The 26745-nt window shown below is 38.1% G+C and overlaps 1 protein-coding gene across 1 annotated transcript in view; it reads left to right on the top strand.

Moving 5' to 3' along the window:
• LOC126751710 (polypyrimidine tract-binding protein 1) overlaps positions 1–26745 on the top strand; it is a 523263-nt gene that overhangs the window by 11341 nt on the left and 485177 nt on the right. The window lies entirely within an intron of this gene.

Raw genomic sequence — 26745 nt, 5'->3', positions numbered from 1 at the left:
CTAATCAATACATACTCAACTTACAGCTTTCAAGGATGGACAGACAGAGATTCACTCGTGTTTCAACTCTTCTGATCATCCTGATCATTTATATTTAGATATATATGTATATGGACATACCATATAGAATATCTTTAATAAAAATCGGTTGGTGAGTAATTCCATGCTAAAAAGTGGCCAGTTAACCCTAGTTGCTTTTGGATATAATTTTTCGTTTAAAAATGTAAAGAGTGTCACGTTGAAGTAAAAAGTTCCGAAGGATGAGATCATATAGCTCTGTTCATTATTCTTTTCCGTCTCGCTATGACATAGGACTTCATCATCAGAGAAGAAAATATATGAATCTAATAAACCGAGCTAGAATCTTTTAGTATACCAGGTGCAGTGAAAAGGTATTTCAAATTTAATGTGATTTCTTGTATGTAAAAATTTGTGATGGAAGATCTTCAAGATAAGACGATATTTGACCTTCGAGTAGAGAGCACACATAGTTAACGAAAAGAAGTGAAATAGTTTTTTTTTTTGGCCAAACTCTATCTCCTATCTCGAACCAAGTATACCAGTTGTTAAAGCACACGAGCAGTACTTGTAGTGCAACGCTGGGCTAAGATGTCTTCTGACGCATGCGAAATAGTGTTATGATTCTTTCATAGTGGAGAAATTCCTTTTTTCGTATTAGAAGACATTGTTGTAGTATTTTTTTTTGTTTTTAGTATTATTGAAGATAGCGGCTGTATCACTATGTAGAGGTATTCGTATAGTCTTTTGAATGAATTCAACTCGATAAATTTGTAGCTGCTTTTACATGTAATTGTTTTGATAAGAGAGAGAAATGCGAATAGAGAAATGGTGAAGACAGCTATTATCTTAGATAAATATGTATGCTTTAGATGTGTAGAATGATTCCATCCTTTGGAGCAGTTAACAGGAGTCAGCTAAAGGAGAAGTTTTTGTGTACATCTGGAGCCGGGTAACATGCGGTTAATTACTCTTTAGAATATTTTCAAAATTAATATACAGAATCCACTTATGACCAACTCAAAGTTGCAAAAAAGGCATCGTAACTAAAATTTATGGGTTCCTGAAGAATATTATATAGATATACCTTTGCATCAGTGAGCAATTACAAGAAAATATTTATGTTTTACACTTTTCATGCCAAATACACAGCTTACCCAAATGTGGTAACGCCGAATTCCGCGACTAGAGAGAGCAAATGGAAACTAGCGGACAGTGGTGCACGTTTGACTGCCACATAGTGTCATAGTGTGGATGCCGTGGCGCGCATATAAATTCGCGGTTTGCTGCGAATGATTGCTTTCGGTTGCATCCTTACCCAGAGCCAACGAGTGGTCGCTCGTTTGGCGTTAGTCCAGTTATGTGAGTGTTGTCATATGTGGCAACGCTGGCGCTTTTCGTGCTGCTGTCATTTGTGGCTACATTTGTTGATGGCTGCTGTTTGAGGCTGTCGTTGTTGTAATTCGATTTCGTTAATAAAATGAATTGTCCTGTTTACAATGCGGTGACAGGAGCACAAGGTCTGCCGTCGAGCATGGCGTCGTGCGGTAGCGGCGGCAAAGGGTGGAAACTGTGTCAGGAAATGTCTGAATAAATGTTGGCAAAGTGTCGGAGATAGCAATTCAGTTATTTTTGGCGCACATTCGGAATGCCATTCCGAAAAGGGAAAGGAATACTAATTCCGAGCAATGCAACAGCAATACAAACTACATATATGGACGGTATATACATATGTATATAGAATTATATAAAAAAGCACAGTATATGTGTGTGCTCTTGTTCGGCATTCGTTGTGGATTTGAATTAAAGTTGACATTGACATTTGGATTTGCAGGTTGCCGCTAGTATAAGTCAAAAGTAAACATTTTAATTGCGAAATAATTTTATTTTGCAAATTGTTCTTGTTATCCAGATAATTTAAATTGCAACGGAATGGTGTTCACAGTTATATTGTGATAAACAAATAAATTTAAGTGAATAAGAGGGATTATTAATTCTAATTTGTTCCCTGTTAAAAATACTGAAGTCACATTTGATAATCCTTATTATATACTGGACAGAGTATATTAAGCTTGTCAGGTAGGAACAGGACTTAAAAAAGACAGAACAAATGGTTTTTTCGGCAAAATCAATATATTCAAAATAGTCTCCTTCTGCTTCAATACAGCTTTTTGCACGGTCGGAAGAGTGTTTTAGCTCGTTGGCCGGTATGGCCGCCAGTATGCCGGTGCAAGCCTTTTGAATGGCCTCTACGTCTGCATAACGCTTTATTTTCATGAGCAAATGCATTTTTCCAAAAAGGAAGAAGTCGCACGGTGCCATATCAGGTGAATACGGGGTATGGTTAATGGTTAAAATGTAATTTTTGGTCAAATAATCGTTCTTCGAATGTTGGATTCTGAGCAATTTTTGGTCGTCAGTCAATTTGTGCGGAACAAACCGTGCACACACCTTTCGTAAGCCCAAATGTTCGGTCAAAATGCGATAAATCGATGTTTTGGAGATGTTCAATGCCATTTCCATGAATTTCAATGATGATTTCGGCTGAGTTTTGATGAATTCACACACAGTTTCGATGGAATTTCCGGTAATCACGGATTTTGATTGGCCCTACATGTTGATCGTCATTTATGTCCTCACGATCACTTTGAAAACGTTGAAACTACTCGCGCTCTCTGCTACGGGATAGGTTATCATCACCATAAATTTGTTTCATCTATTGAAATGTTTCGGTAAAAGTTTTCCAATTTTAAAACCATTTCGCACCGATAACACAAACATACTGACACTTAAAACGCAATAACTTCACTTCCAATCAATGAAATGTCATGAAATTCTCACTGGACAATCGATAAAGATAGGAGATTCTAACGCACTAGCGCCACCAGGGGGCGCTAGATTCAAAAGTCCTCTTTACTTTGGAACGCACCTTGTAGAAGCTCAAATTCTAGCTTATTCGGATAATAAATACCATATAAAAGGTGATTCCTTTTGGGGTTCCCTACTTTTTTAAAGAAAAAACTCAGAAACTTCAGTGAAAAGTGTTTATTCTCATTCGGAGGAACATTCCATGACATCTATTTTTAGATGAAATCCGCGGCTTCGTCTCAGATGGTCCATCCGTTAAGTTCATTTTTCGATGACTCGTTTGAGCATTTCGACTGGTAACTGGCGAATGACACGCGTGATGTTTTGCTCCAAGGCCTGAATCGAAGCGGGATTACCCGCATACACTTTAGACTTCGCCAAAGGAAAAGTCTAACGGTGTGATATCATACGATCTTGGAGCTTAATCGACCGTCCCAAAACGTGAAATTATCTACTCAGAGAAGTGTTATATCAATAAAACAATTGATTAATGCGATGTGTGGGAAGTGGCAAGCATCAATTTCAGGCATCAAATAGTCGCCGTTGACGTTTACGTTCTTACCGGCATCATTTTTGAAAAAATATGGACCGATGATTTCGGCCTACAAACCACATCAAAGCGTTGTTTACTCCTGGATGAAATGGCAGCTCTTGAATCTCTTCAGATTGCTCTTTGTCCCAAATGCGGCAATTTTGTTTGTTTACATACCCATTGAACCAGAAATGAGCCTCATCGCATAAAATATGGCTCGAGAACATCGGATCTTCTTGGAACTTTTCAAGAGCCCATAAAGCAAAGCAACGATGCTTGGGAAGGCCGTAGGCTTCTTGCACAAGCTGTATTTTGTACGCTTTCAATTTAAGATCTCGGCGTAAAATGCCCCAAGTCGTTCCATGTGTCCGTCCGAGTTCCTGCGAACGCCGCCAAATCGACTCTCCATGGTCTTTATGTACACTTTTAGCTACGGCTTATTTGATTTGTCAAACAAAAGCTGGCTATTGAAAAGGTAGAGATACCTTGTATCACCCGTTATTTTGATTTTGAAACGATTAGGAGCCATATGTTTTTGATTTTTGAACTGAACTTGAATCTCGATTCTTCTAAAATGAAAATAGATTCATTCCGAATTCGAAATAAATAATAATTATAAACGAAATATTTGATATTTTTATTTTGCATCAGGTGGCAACTCCAAAAAGTGTAATTTGGTAATCATACAGTTTGGCAAAGCAGTATTTCAACATTATTCTATATATTTTTAATTTTTAGCATAAAACACATTTTTAATTTAATAAAGGTGGCAACGCCGTTTATAGCTATTAAAGACAGCATAGCAATTGCAAGCATTACTACTTTTGCTAACACAAGATATTTCAAATTTCAACGACTACTTCCTTTCCAAACAATTCCTTACTGGTGGCAACTCTATAAAACACTATTTTTGCCACAAAAATGGTTTCACTTCTTATAATTTATTTATTGGATTTAATACCTTGAAATTTTGATTATACCATTTCTGAAGTGTCAGTGCTTAGCATCACTACTAAGCATACGGTCTAAATATAACACAACACTTTTGCTCTGAAATTTGTAAAAAAAAATTCTGTGGCCACTACTCCATTGCATTTATTATTCTCGACGGCTTATGCTCAAAAATTTCCTGTTAAAAATAAGGAATCTGAATATAGAATCATTCTATAAATACACATTTATTTCTATAACCACTACAAAAACAACAGCAATGCCAACTACTACTAGTCTACTACCTTTTAGCAAGATTTTTCCGCCTCTGGCTCTACTTATTCTACTTAAATCTACTTTTCCGCATATCTGTCCACTGTTTACTGCGCCTCCTTCTTCTTCCTGAGAATTACGTTAAATTTGTTTTTCCTTGCGAGCGTAATGTTTGTCCTTCAGTCTCTGTTTTCACTTTCTGCAGGATAGGAGAGAAAGCGTTAAGTAAATCGCCAGTAGGTAGGCAACAAGAACAACAACAACAACAATATTAGTAACAACAAAACGCTCGTTTTATTTCACTTACAAAAACAATAACACCTAATAAAAAAAAAAACTAAGAAGCAACAACAAGGAGAACAAGAGGGAGAATGAAATGCGAGGACAGCAGCCAACAAAGCCAATTTGATGCCGAAAATAGCAAACCATTTGCGGACAGCGGGAAATTTCTGATAAACAACGATGAAAGCGGCTGCCTGAAAAGCTGTTTATATAAAAAACGCGTTGAAATAGTAAACCCAACAGCGCACACACACCCGAACACGCTCACACTTAGTGGAGGAAGGACGAAAAAAAAGCGCGTTAATTGATTTCGTGCGGCAACGACAGTTTTACAGAATCGATAAAAATGGCAACGGTACACGCCTCCTGATGGTGGCCGGCACCAATAATTGACACATACAGGCGGTACGGTGACGCCGCGGCAGCAGCGTGCGGCAGCTGACACTATAATTGCCCACCCGTTGCCCCGAAATGGCACAATAAAAAAGGAAAATCGCCAGCTGGCAGTCTGCGCCACTTCCTGACTGACCTCGCGCCGCTCCACCAGCGCAGCGCCTTCAACTGCTCGAGCATACACCACGTAAGGCGGCGCAGTGGCGCTCGGCTGGGTCTGACAAATGGCAAAGTGAATCACACGGCTGCGACTGAAGGTCCCTCTTGCCAATATTGATGGGAAAACGGCGCTGTACGGGGCTACAATTTAACGGATTAATTGCAAGCGTGTGAGCGCCAATAACCGTGCTGAGTGCGACGCGTTGGGTGCGTGGTGATAATAGCGTACGGATCCACCAGCTTGTTTTTTGCTTCTTCCCTTGCACACATAAACAACAAAAACAACAGGAGAAGTAGCTTTTTGGTCATAAAACAAAAACAACAACAACAAAATCGCATAAGCACAGTGTGTAATTGCAACTTAATGCCAGCGTCGACAGCAATAACAAAAATAGCAACAACAACGCCAACGCCAACTAAGCAGCTTGGATTACACAGCGCACCGAGACAAAGCAACCGTGTGTGTAATTTTGGCACCAAAGCATCAAAGTGCCCATCAACGAGTTCAAAAAGCTTTATTTGCACTTTGCTGGCAACGTTGACAGCGCAGGATTTGTCACTTCTCCTGCAGTCCCAAGCCGACACACGTCGCACAACAGTGAGCGATTAGTTGCCTTCAACCGCTCAACAGTCGCAACAACAGTTGGAAAAGTTGACATCCTCGTGCACGCACGCCACTTGCTCAACTTATTGGGATTTTTTGCTTTGGTGCGAGTGTTTTAGTTCATCGCGCTGCAATTAACGCTCAGAATTCATAATGCTGTACATTTTTAAACACCGTTAAACCGTTGATTCGCGCACAACACAACCGACACGCGGCAGCGGACAGTTCGCGAGCGCTTGCCGCTACCTATCATTGTATTTGTGTGAAAGTGTATGTAATTGGCGGCGGCTCTAGATAGAACTAATAACCCATTTGCTGGTGGCGAACTCTCTCGAAAGTGTTGGTCGCACGGTGCGTATACGTAACGTTTCATTAGAAATAATCACATAGCGGATTTGCTGACGTGGTCGCGCACTTATTACGCTAAGGTGAGTAACGGTAATTTAATCATATATAATTTTTACAGTTGCACAGACAATTAACGGTTTTATAAAGCGAGTTGAGGGAAAGCAAGATTTCTTGTTGTGAGAATATTCACATATATTAACTATATATACATAAATTGCGTTTACGCAAGCGTGATTTTTTCAAATGATATTTAATGTTAGTTTGGAAGAAGGTGTATATGTATGTACACTTTTGGGCTCACATACAGCTACTTTAAATCTTCCTTGTATCTCTGAAAGCGATAGACTTGTCAACAGCTTTAATTTCATGACTCAATTGTGTCCAATGAATCAAAGTAATTTCAAAGTTAAGTGAAAATGTAAGCCAATTACAACAATAAACGATTGTGCTGAACTTTATATAATATGCCAGTAGAGTTGACAGCGCGATGACTGCATACGCTGAGTATTTTTAGCGAAAGTACTGGCTAACACTTGCGCCACTGTCGCCAATAAAAGTAAAAAGCGATTGCTATTTTATATAAAGTAAATTTAAATATATAAATTATTAGCACTTACAACTCTCTTTGAAGTTTGGACCAATTTTTCAACTTTGATCAGACTTCTCTTGCTATCATATTCGATAATTGAAGAAGGTACAACTTTTTAGCGACCACTTGTGTTCCAAGTCTGGCATTCACTCTGACGTTTATTTCTTAAAAACAAGAAAAATCATCAACTTCGGATGCACCGAACAGCACTTGGTAAGAACTATTCTTATAACATAAAAGTGCATAAAAAGTGCCTTATCTTGTTTTTGTTCAATCAGTTTGTATGGCATCTATAACTTCTAATAGCCCGATTTGATGAAAATGTCCGCAGGTTACAGCTTTTCATTGGAAAATAACTCATGCCAAATTTCGTAAATATATCTTCGTTAAATAAAAAAGTTTTTCATATAAGGACTTGATTTTTAACGATCAGTTTGTATGACAGCTTTAAGCTATAGCGGTCTGATCTGCAGAGTATGCTCGGAAAATAAAGCTATACTTTATGCAACAATCTATGCCAAACTTCGTGAATATATCATCGCAAATAAAAAAGTTTTCCCTACAAGGTCTTGACTTTGTCCGATCAGTTTATATGACAGATAATCCTATAGTGATTCGATACCGGTGGTTATGACAAATGAGCAGCTTCTTGAGGAGAAAGGAACGACTGTTCACGTATATACAGGCGGAAGACAGATAGGCATGGATACAGGATATTAATATTTACACCGATGCATAATATTAAGTCGGTAGCATTAAACGAATGTTTATCGAACAATGCAAGAATGTAAGCCATTAATAACTAATCGAATTTCAACCCACTAAACCATATTCTTGAAATTTTGGTTCGACCTTTTAGAAATTTTTGTGATAATTGGGCGATATATAACTGTTAATAGACGTTATGGGAGATATAAAAGTGTTTCGAAAGCGTTCATTCAGTGAGTTTCATAAGATTGTAAACCTAGTAAAGGGGTATGAATATCCAAGATATTTCTGTTAGTGTCAGTAATACCGAAAATTAACTCTAATCTTCAATTTTGTATAAATATTGGCGAAGCTTATAAAACACATTACATATTTAGTAGTTGTAATGACAGAAACCCTTTTTGAAATACAATTGAGAAAGGCTGCCGAATTGACTGTTGTTGGGAAGTTAAAAAATCCGAATTCGTCGAAACGTCCTTCAACGCAGCTTTGTTGTTGATTAGTCATCAAATTTGCATCCCTTTGACCTTTTCATTTGCCGAAAATCATAGATAAGCTTTGTAGCTAAAAATTGATTTCTGACTAGAAAACGTCAAAGAACTAAGTGTCATCATGATCATGGATTCTCTGAAGTTGCTTTTCTTAATTAGTTGATAATAAAGCTAACCTACAGCCAACTCCAGACTCTCCACGGAACCACTCGAAATAGAGTAGCTTTTGGTGACTTCAACAGTATCGAATAATAGTCACCTGTTTTCAAAGTAACTCATAAGAAATTGTACAGAGGCTTGATTATGTTTGCCCACTTTGCTGAGTTTAAGGCATTCTTCTCATCCGCGGTATTTTTGGTACACTATCGGGAAATTGTATAAATATTTTTACTTTCTGTTTGAGTACTTTTGAATACTGTATATTTATTTCGAAACAAAAGCTTACTATTAAAAAGCAGAGAGTTGTGTTGATGGCCGTTGGCTACGTACGATTTCAACGATGAAGTTAATTATTGTTGCTATTTGTGTGAAGAGTAGGGTACTGGGTGTCGAGTTGAGTTAGGAGGAAGATTTTAATAATTCAAGTCAATTAAATTAAGAAAACATTTATTTAAATATACATTTACTCGCTTCGGTCATTGTAAACAGACCAAATATACTGATATATGTACGTAAAAAGGGGTAGAAGTGTTTTCTAAGTAACGACCAGTTCCGCACTGGTTGCCCTTAAATGTTTGTAAACATTATGTTATAGTGAAACAAAACATGTAATAATTTAAACAAATCCACACGCTGGAATATATTCAAGAGAAAATTAAAAAAAAAAATTGCATAATTGATTTCTTTAGATACCATATTGCTACCTACTTGAATAAACATATTACATGATAAAAGATGATGTAATCCCGAAGGAAACGGTTGTTTTCTAACCTCGATAAATACAGTAACTATTTAAACCAGAAGGAAAGGATTTTCCACATTTTTCTCAGGAATGAATTATGCCGTCATTATATTTTATATATTCAAGTGCTAACAGACTTATGTATAATGCTACCAGTTCCGTAGTGGTTCCACTCAAGGATCCAACTCAGTTCGTAAGCATAATTTTCCATATGTGCTTTTAGACATATAGAGTATATAAGTAGCTGTGCATACCATATAAACAGCAATTTCCGGCAGCGTCCAAACGGATGCAATGCAATTCAATTGATTGTTTTATTGTGAATTAATTTACACGGTAATTCAGCGTTTGTTGTTGTTTTATTCTGCTGAATTGTTCGTTATTGCAGAATTTTTAAAAATATTTGCGAATTAATTTCGTATTTGTTCTTCATATGTTGCTCATATGGTGCCGTGCTGCGCCACAATGCTACGTCGAAGCACGCGTACAAACAGCGAACAAAAGATGCCCGAAATATGTATGTATTCATAAATAAAAAGTGGTACATTTATTGTTTTTTGGCTTTTCAGCGCTTTCATTTGATTGTTTGACCAGTGAAAGGCCAATTACAATTGGCGGAAATTCGTGTGTACAAATGGCAAGTCAATACCGCTGGATATTTTAAATATTGCATATCAGCACGTAGGGTGGCGCGAAATTCGAACCGGATGCAGGGTAATATGAGCAACGGAAATTACTTACTTTCACAGGAGGTTAGAGTGTACACATGTAGTTCAATATGGAAAAAATCGGTTGTTGCGTAGTCATTTGAAGCAAGGAAGTGGTTGCGTTTATGGATCAGCGAACCTTATTAAAATTTATCGACAAGTTCGCTGTGATTTTTTGAAAGGGGATATTTATAGCGAAATAATAAATATTCCTTAAGGGGTTCGGTCAGTCCAGATTTAATTTTGGAGTAAGGAAAAAGGGATAGTGTTATAGTCTCTGAGTACCTTCTTAGCCCGGTTTAAAAAGTGCATTTTAGAGAAAAATGCTAAAATTTAACGCGTGAGCTGACTGAATCGAACGCTTCAGCATTTCTCCGAATGTTTTTCACTACAAGTATTTCACCATTTCAAAAATATTTTAGTACCCTAAGGTGTACTTTAAACAAAAGACGATCGAAGTTTGAACGCAAGATCAATTAGCATGCGTGGAAGCCATGAAATGAGAAAAGCCTATATGAGAAGATAAGTAAGTCAAATAAAGAAAGAATGAACAGAGAAGTGTATGACCAACGGAATCGATTTAGGTAAGCTCGTCACACATCATATTCTCCCCAACAAGCTACTATTTTTGTAGAAACCGCTGATATCGGCCTACCATATTATTGTCCTAGACAATCTTCGAGCAAATTATTCAGATCGTACCACTGTAGCATATAGGTTAGGTTCAAAGATCGCGTGTGAACTGCTATACGAGTATGTACTGCTTTGTGAAGCTATAGAAAAGAAGAACTCTTGTGTTCGAACTTATAAATTAGCAAAACGTTTAGTAATAAAAACAAATCAGGAAGAAGGTAAGTGCTCCCAAGTGTTTAAGTCTTGACCTCCCAAGAGTGGGACAGACAAGAAAGTAGTATAGAGTTGTTTCCACAATGGCCTGCTAAAAGCTCCACAACTAGGGATCAGTTGCGATCGATCTTGGGCCAAAAACCCTTTTGTAATAGCAGATGTACCAGTGGTTCAACACTGGCTAAGCTTCCGCGTAGCCCAGCTATCTAGTAGTTGAACACAAGAGGATATGGGAGCACCGACCCGCTCCCATTCTACCGATAGCGTTTCTAGGGTGCCTTTTCTCGCTAGATCATTAGCTTTAAAGTTTCTTGCGATTCCGCTGTGGCCTGGCCCCCATACTAGTCTTATCACAAAACACTCGATGCTATTGTTAGTGAGGTTAGGCACTCCTCGACCAACCCTGAACGCACTGTTAATGAGTTCAAGGCTAGCATCGCTTCTGTGTTGAACTTCGGAACAAAAAATCAACTGCTACCTTAATGGCTGCAACCTTGGCTTGGGAGTCACTTCAATAGTCAGAAAGTCTCAAGCTAGAGTTGATAGAAAGCTCTTGACCGTAGACCTCTCCACAAACCTTCCCGCCAAGCTTTGACCCATCCGTAAATACTTGCAAACTTACTGCCCTCCTCCTCCAAACTATTCTTTCACCCACAACTCTCTCGTCGGTACATGGGCAGAGAAGGAGCCGCTAGAGTTCGGTTTTGGCGACTCCATGATGCAAGTGATCCGGTATGAAGTCGAAGTGTGTGGGGATATCAGAGTGTTCAGATGCGTATTCCTTTAAGGACCCAAATTGTCTGAGTCTGATTGCAACTTTCGCAGCCATACACTTCCCGACGATGTTTACGGGCACTATATGCACCACACATGCTGATGAGCGCCAAACGTTGCAGGCTCTCGAGATTCTTTGCAAATGTGGTCTTTTCTAGAGCCTTCTCCCTCCACCACATAAAGACTCTATGGAACATAAATGGTTAATTGACTATGATGTCATAGAGCCGGAGGTCCACTTTCGGTAACATCATTTTTGCTAATAGCTCGTCTACGGCAGTATAAGGCAATATAATATACAAAATTAAGTTCAGATATCGAAAATGTTTTCTATTTTTTAAGAAAATTATTGCGCCATTGTTTTTTCGTTATACAAGTAGCGTTTAGTCAAAACTCTCATCACCACAATGGATAAAATGGAAATTTTGACCACAAAAAATTCCAATTTCAACTACTGTGCTAAAATATTATTATAATACACATTATCAGGGTACCCGGGACGCATAACGGTATTAATGGAGAAAGCTGTAGCGCCGCATTAATTAATCCCCAAATGTGTGATAATGAGGCACTTTCACTGCCGACACGCACAATTGCACAGGACTAAACGAACAATTCAATTAAAAATAGCCCGAACGACCAGCAGCGACCCGATGGATGGCAAACAAAACAACTGCCGTGTTGCTCCCGAAAATATACACACAAAAACAAAGCTAATTTTATGCAACAAAATATTGCTGCCGAAGCAATGGAATATAGATTAGCGGCTGTGAGCCGCCTCGCAAAGCGCTGATGCCACTTGAGGGGTGGGGTGGGCCGGTCAGCAGCACAGCAACAACAACAATGGAAAAGAAACGCAAATATTTTGTATGAGTGTGTATGTGCATATGTGCGATGGTGCAATGTGGTATGTGTGTGTGTGTGTGTCAGCAATGAGTCGGTGGTACACTGAGGCGACGCGCTCCAACTCCAGTGCTTTTCGTATAAATCAATTTCGCTAATGAATGAACAGGCGCACATTGTAGTCGTAATTCAATAATTAATAATTTTCTAACAACAGCTGGACTGCAGCAGCGGCAACTGCCGAATCAGCAACAGCGCCGAGACCATCTAATTATGAAAGCATGCAAATACATACATTCATACATACACAAATACACACAACCACACATACATCAACCGCAGGCAAAGAGTCAGCGAGTCAGCCAACCCATTACGTTGGTCATGCCGCAGCGCCGAAAATTGGTCATTGGATTAAAAAGTGGAATCGGCGCAATAAAATATCAAAATTTGCTCCGGCACACATACGCACATATATTTATATATACACACCTATACATGCAAGCATTTGGTTTGCTCAATTAGTCACGGTGGTGTTGGTAATTTCATGGAAGGCAGCTAAAACCAACAAGTTGGTTAATGAATGCTACTGTTAGCGGCCATTTTTATTGTTGTGTGTTCTGTGGCCAGCCAATGCTTTGTTGCCTCGACCATTCTGCTCTCTGTTAATTGTAGATTCATTATTTTCATTATTTGAGTTTTTTGCATTTCTTATTTTTGGTTTGTAATCGTTGCAAAATGCATTAATAAAAAGCCTCAAAATAAACACGGCTTCAAAAAATGGCGAGCAATTAAGTTTAAGAGCGTGTGCATATGTGTGCGTAGGCATATACGCTAGGCGTCAAAACTATGTATACACCCAACACAAATGAATTGTATAATACGATAATTTGGCTTGATAGAAAGTGGGCTTCGGTTAGACGTACAGAGACGCACGAGTATATCTACGAGAAAATTTTATCTAAGACCTTTGTCGGTTATACTGATGGGAAATATACTATCTTTTGTAGAAAAAAATTCACCTTCATCGGAAAGTTGTCTAGCTTTTGTTGAAATAGGGACCTTCTACTAAACCTTAGCTCAAATGCATATCAAATGCATTATGATGTCTAGAGAATATTTATTTTAACATACTACCTCATCTGGGTGTTTGCTCTCTCTACCATGTGTACCGATATGAAATGAGTGGGAAAGTAAAAAAGAAATTATTCAAAGTATTGACCATTGCTTTTTACACATTTTGACCACCTTTCCGGCAATTTGTTATTAATTGAATTGGTGCTCAGCCAATGCGTGTCCTTCGATGAAAACAAATGGTAATCGGAAGGGGAGGCCAAGTCTGGGGAATACGGTGGGGACTGCAGCTCACAGCTATTTACTTTGATTTTATCCTGAACCCATTTTTCTTTGTGTGCAGGTGCATTGTGGTTTAAAAAAATTACTTCGTCGTGTCTTCTGGTCCATTCTGGTCGTTTTTCGATTAAAGTATGGTTCAAGTTGACCATTTGTTGCCTGTGGCGATTAGTACTAACAGTTTCAACGGGTTTTAAAAGCTCTTCAGCTTTCTGATCCCATCAAATACATAGCCATTGCTTTTTTTCCGAATCGATCTGTTTTAGGGAGTCGATATTGTTGGTTGCCAAGGTGTAACCCATGATTTTCTCCGATTACGATTCTTAAAATAAATTCGTTTTTCGTCGCCAGTGACAATTCGATGCAAACCTAATTTTCTTGCGTGCATTTAAAGCAAAGTATCAGTGTTTTATCGGCTTTCCATTTGTCTTTCAGTCAATTCATGTGACACACTCATTTTCTACATTTTTAGATATTTCCCAAAGCTTTCAAAACGGTCTTCAATATTTGACATTTTCAATACAATAAAAAATTTGATGTTCTTTCTTCAATTACTGTAAGGTTATTGCATATGTTTCGCAGATGTCAATTATGTCAACCAAACAGACAAAAATGTAGTCTCTCACAACAAATGTTCCATTCCAACATATTTGTAGCTTAAATCTCACTTCATACCGGTACACCTGGTAGTATCACTCAACGCCGACAGTTTTGTTTCAGGTATTTTTTTTTTTTTGTTTTTTGCGGGTGAGGGGGTGGAAAATGCCTTCCGCATCATTAGTGCGGTCGTCACAGCAATGTTATGTCTCACGTGTAGGTCACCAAACTACGCCTCCCCAAACCTTATGGAACCACATTTGCATTACTTCAGGGTGGCGTTAAATTTTTCTCATTGAGAGATTTACATCTGCGCACAAGTGACTTCCTCGAATTTACGGCTTGTCCATATGCCGCGACTCTCATTCTCCCATCTTTGTTGCCTTGTTATCATTGTGTCCTTCTTTATGTGATCTATTGCGCACTTGTTACTTTCGGATATTTTCTTTAGCTCCCACAATTTGTGGCATTACCGCTTACAACTAATATTGCAACACCTTACACTGTTCGGCAGGCTGATCCAACTCTGAAGACTGCCACTTCCTAACGTCAGTTTTCCTTTTTAAGTACATCTGCCCAGATCTCAGCCACGTATAATAAGACGCTGATTGCCGTCGATATGAGGAGCTTTATATTTCCTTGGCTGGTTCCCCTTATGTCGGCTATTAGTCTGCTAAGTTGAGAGGTGATTTTCACTGCCCTTCTTGCGGCATGCGGGATTTTTATCCAGAAGGTTAATCCGGGGTCCATTCTTACACCTATGTAGCTTTTTGTATATTAGGAATATCCACAGTTGTTTATATACTTATTTCGAGGGTATGTGCTTAGTTTTTAGTAGTAGAAGCTCTGTTTTTTCCGAAGCGAGATGGAGGTTGTGTGAGTCGAGTCATAGTTGCGTCCGTATCATCATGTGATTAAGTTTTCTTCGCGCATCTTTTGTGTCTCGTGCCGTAATTACTGGTGCAATGTCCATGTGCCAATTAAGCACGATTCGTCTGACAATCCAAATTTTTGTATAGCGCCGTAGGTGATGTTCCACAAGTATTAGCTCAGTCGTGACCCTTTTCTGGTCCGTGTTTGGCATACTCCAGAGTAAAGCGCGTTCTCGAAATGGCTGCGCGGCTTGGTCTAATAGTGCTCAATACGGGAAAGGTAACCACGTTAGAAGACCGGGATGCGAGGAAACCACACCAGACATTACACTATCATCAGAACGCATGGCAGAAAGTTGTTTTTTCATTAATCACCGTATTTGAACAGTTTAAGGTATTTAAAAAAATCTTCTAGTGTTTTTTGTTATGTGAAACTGAACTTTTTTGTCGGATTAAGGCAGTTATCACAAGTGACATTACTCACTCAATGGCTTACGTTTTATGTATCTATTAAAGCACTTTTCCATGTTGAAATTTTTCAAAATTAGCGACCCCTTCTTTAGGACGCTCATTGTACTCGCACACACACGCAGTACATACACCTTTAGAAATTCACACGAGTTTCTGCTCCCACACACACACACTTTTGTAAACGCATATGACTATAGTCGCATGTGGCATTAAAGCGTTGCAACGCTGCAGCGTCCAGGGATTACACGCGTTGAATATGCACTCGTGCAATGTTGCGAGTTTTTGTTTGGCTTTTGTTATTGTTATTGTTATTGTCATTGAACAATAATTGAATTTTACAACATTTATTGCAACTTCGTCATTTGAGCCCGGCTCAGTGGCTGCAGCAACAGCGGCGGCAGTTAATTGCAACACGACAACAAATTGTTAAATAAATAATATGAAAAAACACAACACTAACAGCAACAACAACAATTAAGCTAATTGTATTTTATTGCAATTTGCCTTGTCACCGAGTTATGTAAACCGTTGCAATAAATTCATGAAAACAGCAACCAATTACACATTTAATGCTAGTATGCATACAACAACAACAACTACAACAGCAAAAGACAAAGAAAACAGCACCAGCAACAACAAGTGTTTCAGCTTGCAAATGTGCGGGTGCGCAGCGTCAGTGAAAGGGCCAAAGTGGGCAGAGTTGTTGCTACAATGACAATTTTGTTCAGCTCACACACACACATAAATAATTAAAATTCATTTCCACACAAAACATAATGTCATCAATAAACGTCTGCTTTTCGGTGTTGCACAGTAGCGTGCACATAGTTGGCATTCTAGCGAAAGATTTTACTGCCAAGCAGTGAGAGAAATGTTTGTTGTAGGAATAATAAATATAAAATTAAGTAGCTTGAAATGTAGCGGGTAAAGATTGGGTTATTTATAACTTTATGTTGAGAAAACAAAAAAAACTTTAACAAAATTTATAAAAACTACAACATGTAATGCAGTACTCAGTTAAGGGTTGTTTGTAAAACATAGTACAAATCGATATTTTCAGCTCTATATCATAATCAGCAAGTCCAAAATTTTTGACCGGATTATAGCGTGAAAATGGCATATCCACCAAACTCTCTGGCAACTTTGTCTTTTCTTCTTCCCTATAGTGTTAAAAAATAATTAAATCCAGTTGAATTTAAATATAAAATTTAATAAAGTGGCCCAAGTAACCCAGAATATCCTCAGCGTTTCTGAAAATGATCGAAATTGAACTACAATCTCTGCCTTGTCTTATTTTCACATATTGCTTGTTAAAATTAATTAAAATATTCCATACATTTCTTTGTGCATTCCCATTATACATTGTGACAAAAAATCACCCGGAAATTGCAGGACTATTCTTAGTGCAAATATGAGCGCGATCTGTTTGCTTACAGCAGCTGCTTAAGTTGGTACACCTCAGTAGGGCGTTGCGATTTTTACAATGGATAAAAATATTAAACAAAGAATTTCTTTTAAATATTTCTTTATTAAATGGATCTGTCTTTTGTTTTAAAAGCCTAACAATAAGTTATAAAATCTTAAATCTATTTTAAAACTAGACAAGCAAGTGATTGAGCTGTTTTGGTGATAAGTTGCTCTTTAGTATGCAGGCATATTTCTTCTTTTTAGGCGTGTTTGATCGCAGATATGTACCAAAGCATTAGCCAATGTGTTCAATGTGTTTGGGTGATCTCGGAGCTTAGATATATATCTACTCTACTTCTTTTTTTACCATAGGAATACCAAGACCTTTAAGGATATTTTCATTACGAATGTACCATGGCGAACAAGTGATTGTTCTAAGCATTTTCGATTGGAACCTTTGTTGTCTAGGCTACGTTTAGAGTTTTCATTTAAATGCCAACTTAAATTTGCAGCTCTTATCTTCATTCAAATTATTTTACTATATAATGGTTTGTCAAAAAAGGCTTGCGGTATTTTTATAGAATTTTTTTTTTATTGAAATTGAAATGAATTTTTGATGACTCATGCCCAGCTCTTGACTGATGCTACGGCTGCTACTATGCGGGTCTCTTTCGACCAATTCAGCGATTTTATCGCAATTTTCGACGACAGGCCTTCCGGAGCGTGGCGCATCTTCGACCACCTCTACACCAGAACGAAAACGTTGAAACCATCGTTGTGCGGTGGAAATGGAAACTGTATCGGGTCCATAAACTGCACAAATTTTATTGGCGGCTTGAGGTGCATTTCTGCCTTTATCGTAGTTGTACTGTAAAATATCCCGTATTTTCTCTTTATTTTGCTCCATGTTTGCGACGCTATAACTCACGAACGACTTAAAAGAAACGACAATCAATCAAACACGTGTTAGCGCGTGAAATGAGCTTTCCAAAAAGGTATAACATGACCCGATGCGACGAATAAACCTAGAACTACGCGCTTTCAGCGCCAACTAGCGAAAATACCGCAAGACGTTTTTGACAACCTAATATATGTTTTCTTTACGTAAGTCTTCTACCTAGGTAAATAACAAGATAAATTTATACTGCCGGGCACATTTTTGGTCTTAGCAAAAAGTAACATGCTTACACTTTTCTTCATTCAGATTTATACTCCAGTTGGCTAGTTATTCTTCGACAGAACTTAAGTGCTCCGCTAATATTCTTGATGCCATTGTGTGGCAATTTGCCTCAAATTTTGTATCGGAAAAGGTTTATGGTAATTCAGTTTTATAAAACAACACAAGCCTACGAGTGGTACAAAGCCTTCAAAAACCGTCGATATATCGTTGAAGACAAACCTCGTTGTGGACGACCTCTTCAACTGATGAAAGTATCAAAAAAAGTGCTTGGAAATCGTCAAGCAAGTCTTAGAGAGACGACAAGAAAGCTCGATAGCTCTGGTGAGTCCGTTCGAATGATTTTGGTGGGTATTTTGAGTACGAAATGGGTCCACGCTCGACTCGCCCCCATAAAGCTGAATTTTTTTCGAAAAGGACATGCTTGATCGTGCGAATTCCTATCCTACATTCATAGAGAACATTATAACTGCCGATGAGACGTGAGTTTATGAGTTTTGCATGCAAACAAGTCAAAAAATAATCGGAATGTAGGAAAAAAAACGAGCCGAAACCAATAAAAAAACACGCCAAAGTCGCTGAACAATCTAAGTGATGCTCATTGTTTTCGGTAGACGGATAGAGAGAGAATATATTCCGATGATCTGGACATTTCTCTCTCTATCCGTCTACCAAATTCGGCTAGCATCTTCCAAGCGAAAGTACTGGGCATAGAGAAGGCCTGCGAAGCTCTATTTAATAACTACGAGAAGATACATAAAGCAAGCAATATATGTACACGGATAGGCAGGCGACTCTCCTGGCTTTGTCGTTGCCCATGACTAATTTCAGCATAAGCCGTAACTGCAAGAAGGCACTGAGCTCACTAGAAGACAAGCTCCACCTAGACTTCATCACTGCAACATTTTCGACAACGAAAAAGCAGGCGAGTAGCCAAAGGCAAGAGCTTTCCTAAACAAATCCGAGGCAGAGTTAATACCAAGCCCGCTAGGATCAATAAGGAGAGAACTCAATATACAATGTCAACAATTAGCAAATAACAGACGGAAAAATATAACAAAATGCAAGAAAACTATACAGATATGGTCAATATATGACAAGAAAAGAACTAACACTTACTAAATAGGTCCAGGAAAAGTATCCCCAGACTAACTGCTACCATAACGGGTCATTGGCCATTTGGAGAATATACGTCCAAAATGGGTATGCCCTACAACAACATCTGTCGAGGCTGCGAACTAATATGGCATGATAAGAAAACAATTTTCCACTTTCTCTGTGAATGCCTAGCCCTATTACAGATCCGGCACAGAACACTTGGAATCCATCAAGCACAAAACCTTGAATGGATTTCGACTAAAAGCATATCAGACATAAGTAGCTTCATTGAAACCTCACGATGGTTTGAAAGAGAAGGTGAAACGTGATAGCAATAATAAAAAGGTCTACGATTAGTGTATGAAAATGGCACAGCTAGTGCTAATTGAGCCCGAAATACAACAGGGCTTCACTCCTACCTACCTACCTACCACATAGTTTTTTTCGATATTCGCCGTTTGGTGCATCATGAATTTGTTCCGAAAGGAACAGACAGTCAATAAGGAGTTATACTTGGCCGTATTGAGGCGTTTGCGTGAGAACCTCCGTCGAAACAGCCGAAATTGTGGGAGAACAATTCGTGGATTTTACAAGATGATAATGCACCATCGCAACGTGTAGAATTTAAAGGCAAAAGCGCATGAATACCATCGATCAACCAACATATTCACCAGATTAATTGTAATCTGTAACTTTTTCTTGTTCTCCAAACTGAAATTGCCCCTCCGTGGACCCATTTTCAGTCCATTTAAGAAATAAAACAAAGTTCACTGAAGAAGCTGAAGGCCATCCACAAAAGTGCTTATGAAAAGTGTTTCGAGGACTGGAAAAATCGTTAGCTGTAAGTGTATTACATCTGGTGGGGATTACTTTGAAAGCGAAAGATAAATACTGGAGAATAATTTCAAATAGTAAATTTGTTATCATCTTTTAACGCAATACTAAACTTAAAACTATTTTTATTGCAGAAAGCTCATAGACCAGCCAATAATTTTGGTTGAAAACTCACCTAGAGCCATTATGAGACATTCGACTAGACAAGCTTATTCGCAAATTAAGGGACAGTATTATACTATTACCAAGTCTATGTTATTATTTCTGCGGTATAATAATTTAACTCTCAAAGTAAGTATTCAGTCAAACCTTCAACTAAAGTGGTGATCTTAGATCGATCGTACTGATTTCTCTAATTCTCAAAATTTAATTTGAATTTATTTTAGTAACTAACTGTATACTATTTAGCTTCACTGTTTTCATTGTTTTGTGTTTGGCTAATTTTACCTGAATGGATTTGTACAACAACCATTTGCCGTTTAATCTTTGATTATACGAATAATAATTAACTCACAGTTCTCTTCAGATGACCGAACATGTATTGAACAATTTTCACACTAATCATGCTACTACAAGAATTTTTTTCACTGTATTTTCTAATTATTAACTTTTGAGCTGTTTGATTTTAAGACGCTTATCGGTTGTAAGCCTTAAACGTACATTCGGTTGCTATGCCTGCACATCACCGAAATTATACAAATTCAAAGTTGCAGCATAGCTTGTCAGAGGCATAAATTAAGAACTTCATGTTAATAATTTATTTTGATAATTATTATGAATTTGAAAATGAAATAAATAATAAGGTTACGAAGAGTTGCACATACAAATAAAATATTTAATACTTAAAGAGCAATTTCGAAGTGTATATTCTTGCGAAATGCCATTCCAATTGCTGCGGTTCAGAATGCTTAGCCTTGAAATTAACGCTGAATACAAAATCGCTTAATTCGTCCCTGCTTTGCTTGGAATATTTGTACTTGTGCCTTCAATTTGGCTGCTGCCAATTAATTCTTGCCACCATTCGCCGTGATTTGTTTGTAATGTCATTTCTGGTGGTGAGTGTTTTCTTTTGCTCGCAGTCCACTAAAAGTAAGACGCTGAAAATACGGCGGGCTTACAGTGTGTAAATGTAAGTCTATAAGTGATCTAAAATGTTAAAAAATTGTCTTAATATATCTTAATATAATATAAATGTTCGATTCGCCAAACGATGTAGATAACTCATGTGAATTATAAAGGGTCATCCATTCCGAGGTACTCTACTCTTTTGAAGAAAAATCACAGAAACTTCAAGTTTAATGGAGAATGTTTATTATCATTCGAAAGTATATTCTCTGGCATTGATTTTTTTTTGTAGAATATCACTTTCAAATGTTGGCCGTGGCTACGTCTCAGGAGGGCCATTCATTGAGTCCAATTTTCGATTACTCGTTCGAGCATTTCGACTGGTAACTGGCGAATGTCACGCGTGATGTTTTGCTCCAAGGCCTGAATCGAAGCAGTGTTGTCCGCATAGACTTTAGACTTTGTATATCCACACAAAAGAATGTCTAACGGCATGATATCACACGATCTTGGTGGCCTATCGACTGCGTTAAAATTTTAAATTATCTTCTCACCGAAGTATTCTCTCAATAGATCCATTGATTGATGCGATATATGGGAAGTTTTGAAACCAATGTTGCCGAGATCACGAGATTCAATTTCAGGCATCAAATAATCGGTTATCATAGCCCGATAATGGTCGCAATTGACGGTTTTGTTCTCACCGGCATACTTTTTGAAGAAATATGGACCGATGATACCATCAGCCCACAAGCCACACCAAACAGTTTTTTTTCTGGATGAAATGGCAGCTATTGAATCTCCCAGGTAGCTCTTCGCGTCAAGTGCGGCAATTTTGCTTGTTTACGTATCCATTGAATCAGAAATGGACCTCGTCGCTGTACAAAATTTGACTCGAAAACGTCGGATCTTATAACTTTTCAAGAGCCCATTGAACGAAGGATGTTGCCTGGAAAGGTCGAGAGGCTTCAGTGCTTGCACAAGCTGTATTTTGTACGCTTTAAATTTTAGATCGCGACGTAAAAGTCTTTCCATACGTCAGTCCGCGTTACTGCGAACGGCACTGAATCGACTCTCCAAGGTCTTCGTATACACTCTCGGCTACGGCTCAATCGTGATTTGTCAAAAAAGGCTATTGAAAAAAGACCTCTACTTGGATCACCCGTTAAATGTTCAGAATGACGAGCTGAGTCGATTTAGTTGTGTTCGTCTCTCTGCAAAAACGCGAACGAGTCTTTAAATTTTGAGGTATCGATCTGAAATTTTGCTCACGTCCTTCTATACTCTAGCAGCTTCTCATTTGTAAGGATCGCCGATATCGGACCATTATAGCTTATAGCTGCCATACAAAGTGAACGATCGGAATTTAATACTGGTAAAGAAACTTTTTTATTTGTGAAGGGTATTATAGCTTCGGCGTATTCTGGGTAAATGTTTTTCCAAGTATCTTACCGAAAAGCTATTTTTGATCACTGTGCCTGCTGCTAGCATGGCGGAGGCAAGGTTGGCTGTAGCATGAATCGCATTGAGACGCTAATTTGAATGAATTTAATTAATTAGCGCCAAAGCAAAGATTGCGCCAAACATTTGCCAATAGATTTGAGCGTTCGACAACAACTACAAAAACAACCACAACGACCGCAATATCAAACAGCAACACGAGCACAAGTGTTTATATATGTATTTGTGTGTGTGTGGCAATTTTAGCTGCCGCATTGGGCTCCCATAACTAAATAGCAATGATAACTTCGATGATTGTCAATCAGTGGGCGCTGTGGTCGCGCTGTGGTTATGCGGCGGCTATGACAATACATTAGCGACGCCGGCAGCAGCCTTTGCAGCGGCGAGCTCAAAGACACTCACCATGTACGAGTTGCAGTGTGGTGGCGAGTGGTCGCCGCCACCGATTAGGTTGATGGAGCTTAGAGCGCTCGTGTCCGTGTAATTTGCGTTGGTGGGCGGATGTCTCCATGATTGCTGCTTGTTGCTGTCCGAGCACCGGCTAAAGCCATAACAAGCATACACAAATATCCCTGAAGCGTGGGTGCGGTTGAGCGTTGCATGCAACATATTTGGTACAGAGGCACCGGGCAGGAAGCATTTTGCTAATGCAGTCGATAGTTTCAACTTAAGCGGCTTTGCACAACAAATCGTTGGGAAGCAAACACGCTTGATTGGCTCTCGCCAGAGCTGCTTAAGCGGAAAATTACGTGAACCGGTGGAGCTGGTGGCAAGCGTGCCGTTTAATCGCCGCTAATCGGCGCATGTTAATTGCGTACTCAGTAAGCGGATATATCGCTTATAATTATTCATTGAACGTAGCAAATTTTAATATGCGACTTACGAATGGAAACACAACTACAACTCATGTATTTTTGGCCGTAAATATCTGGATGAAGGTGTAGAACAAAATAAATATGGTCAAATGACCCATTTATTTCTACTGATTACTTGGCATACGTGCTAATTAAACTCTATTTAACAACTACATATATGGAATTGTACATGCGATTACGTAGGATTAAGAATAAGAAATTTAATTTAAGTGACCTTGAGCAATTTTTAACAAGTAAACTTCCAAAGTTCGTAGAAAAGAACTTTAAACCCAGTTTTATCTAAGAGAGTCGGAAGATTCTGAGAGCAAAGGAGGCGAGTCTTTGATATAAAAAAGCCGGAAGCTGACAACGGCCAATGAGAGGTAGGTAAAATTCCGAAGCTACGTAGGTTGCCTTTAATATTTCGGAATTTGGTAATCCTGGTATTGCAAACTGGCAACTGACAACTCACAACAGTATGGCAAAGTTTGAAATTTTGTAGTTGTTTACAGTAACTTAAAATATTCTAATATTTATAAACACATAATATATATTATTTATAAATCTATCTATTGGTCGAGAGAAAATATAAAATGGTAGTGGTTGTATACACGTCTTTGAAAAACAAGACGTGACGCTACCATACCACTAGAACAACAACGGTGAATTCTGACCATTTGCTTGTTAGTTGTCTGACGGGATACTATTCACCATGACCTTGTGAGCTCTCACACATCTACTGAAACAACTGCGTTTTGGAGCACTCAATACTTTGATGTGACTAGTCAGCAACCATTTTTTTAACCATTAGTGATCCGGTATCCATGTCCGATAAGGAACTGTAAAAGTTTCAGATCGATACCTTAAAAAACTGAGAGACTAGTTCGCAAATATGCGACAAACAGCTTGACATCATATAATTTATTAGTGACCCTATAAAGCATTACGCTTCTTTCTGAGTGTTATAAAACTTGAACAGAAGCTGCCAGTTTATTTGAACAGCTGCTATAGTTTGTTCGATTCGCTGCTCTCTTAAGTTTAATGAATCGAAACTGCTAATATGAATACAGTTTTAATAAAACATTCTGGTAAATGACCATTGTAGTAGTTTCTACATATGGCGAAATTAGGTGTCTGGCGGATGGAAGATTTGTCTGTTTAAGATTTTCTTAAATCCAAAAACCAAAAAAAATTCATTATTACAATAGAAAAAGTCAAGTTTTATCCAGAATTTTTATACATCAGAGTAGCATAAAACTGGTTATTGAGCAAACTGTTGTTTTTTTTCGAAAATAACCTGTTAAATATATATTAGAGTTCTGTTGAAAATTTCAAGTTGATCGGTTCAGACGTTTAAAACAGTTTTCCTCACTGACTCAGCGGTTTGAGAAAAATGCGGTTAGAGCTTTGGAGGGCGATTTAAACGCTCGAAGACAGCTCTACAAATACTCTCATAACCAGAACTATTTGCTGGATAAGCTTCAAATTTTCAAATGATATTTTCAAATATACATATGTACTTTCAATATTTACTTTTTGTAATTCACATATACATATAAAGCATTAACTCAAAGGAAAAGTTTAGCTGAAAGTTTGAATTGCAAATATGTATATGAAATTTTGTCGAGATTGTTTAAAGAAAACTTTCAAAAGTCGGTAAATTTCCAAAGATAGAATATATGTAAATTCAAAACAAGCAAACATTCCCGTCCTGTTATATGGTGCGGAGGCATGGACAATGACATCATCTGATAAATCGTCCTAAGAAGTGTTCGAAAGAAAGGTTTTGGGGAAGATTTATGGCAACTGCGAATATCGCATTCGGTGGAGCGATGATATGTACAAGATATACGACGTCATTGACATAGTTCGGCGAATTAAGAGACGGCGGCTACTCTGGCTAGGTCATGTCGTCCGAATGGAGGAAGTACTCCAGCTCTGAGATTCGGGGGATGCATAGGAAGAGAAGCAACTCTACTTCGTTTAAAAGCACAGGAAAAAGGGATCTGGCTACACTTGGAATCTCCAATTGTCGCCAAATATCGAAAAGGAAGAGCGAGTGGCGCGTTGTTGTAAACTCGGCTATAACCTCGCAAGCGGTGTTTATGCCAATGAAGAATAAGAAGAAGAAAATATTTACCATTTTTTTTTTTTTTTACGTCATCTTTAAAAGTGTAGCTGTTAGATATTCTGAATATTAACCAATTTTTATAGATTTTAGTAGATGAATGGTTCTCCTTAAATCCTAGTTCCTTTCAGTAAGACCTGAAGCGGCCAGAGAAGATTTCGATGTATGTATTATAAAATGTATATCGAATGGCAAAGAAACGTTAGCAAAAATATTCTTCACATTTATCATTTAAATATAAATAATTTCCAATCAATATTCAATTAAAATAATGGCGATATACATATTATATACTTTGTGGTATGATGATATGAAAAAACTATTTTCCCTTAAATATGTGCCAATATCAATACATATACATATACACTCTACACATACCCCTATATATTATTTATTTTGATATATGTGGTAAATAATCAAACAATAATCTTTTTATACTCTCGCAACAAAGTTGCTAAGGAGAGCATTATATCGGGTGATTTTTTAAGAGCTTGATAACTTTTTTAAAAAAAAAACGCATAAAATTTGCAAAATCTCATCGGTTCTTTATTTGAAACGTTAGATTGGTTCATGACATTTACTTTTTGAAGATAATTTCATTTAAATGTTGACCGCGGCTGCGTCTTAGGTGGTCCATTCGGAAAGTCCAATTTTGGGCAACTTTTTCGAGCATTTCGGCCGGAATAGCCCGAATTTCTTCGGAAATGTTGTCTTCCAAAGCTGGAATAGTTGCTGGCTTATTTCTGTAGACTTTAGACTTGACGTAGCCCCACAAAAAATAGTCTAAAGGCGTTAAATCGCATGATCTTGGTGGATCGGATAATAACCACGCCCACCTTCCATAAAAAGGTTATGTTGAAAATCACTAAAAGTGCGTTAACCGACTAACAGAAAACGTCAGAAACACTAAATTTTACGGAAGAAATGGCAGAAGGAAGCTGCACCCAGGCTTTTTTTTTAAATTGAAAATGGGCGTGGCGTCGCCCACTTATGGACCAAAAACCATATCTCAGGAACTACTTCACCGATTTCAATGAAATTCGGTATATAATATTTTCTTAACCCCCTGATGACATGTACGAAATGTGGGTGAAATCGGTTCACAACCACGCCTTCTTCCAATACAAAGCTATTTTGAATTCCATCTGAAGCCTTCTCTGTAACT

This window comes from Bactrocera neohumeralis, chromosome 2, assembly GCF_024586455.1.
Source record: "Bactrocera neohumeralis isolate Rockhampton chromosome 2, APGP_CSIRO_Bneo_wtdbg2-racon-allhic-juicebox.fasta_v2, whole genome shotgun sequence".
NCBI lineage: Eukaryota > Metazoa > Arthropoda > Insecta > Diptera > Tephritidae > Bactrocera > Bactrocera neohumeralis.
Note: the sequence above shows the minus strand (reverse complement) of the source record. Positions and strands in the feature narration are given on the sequence as shown.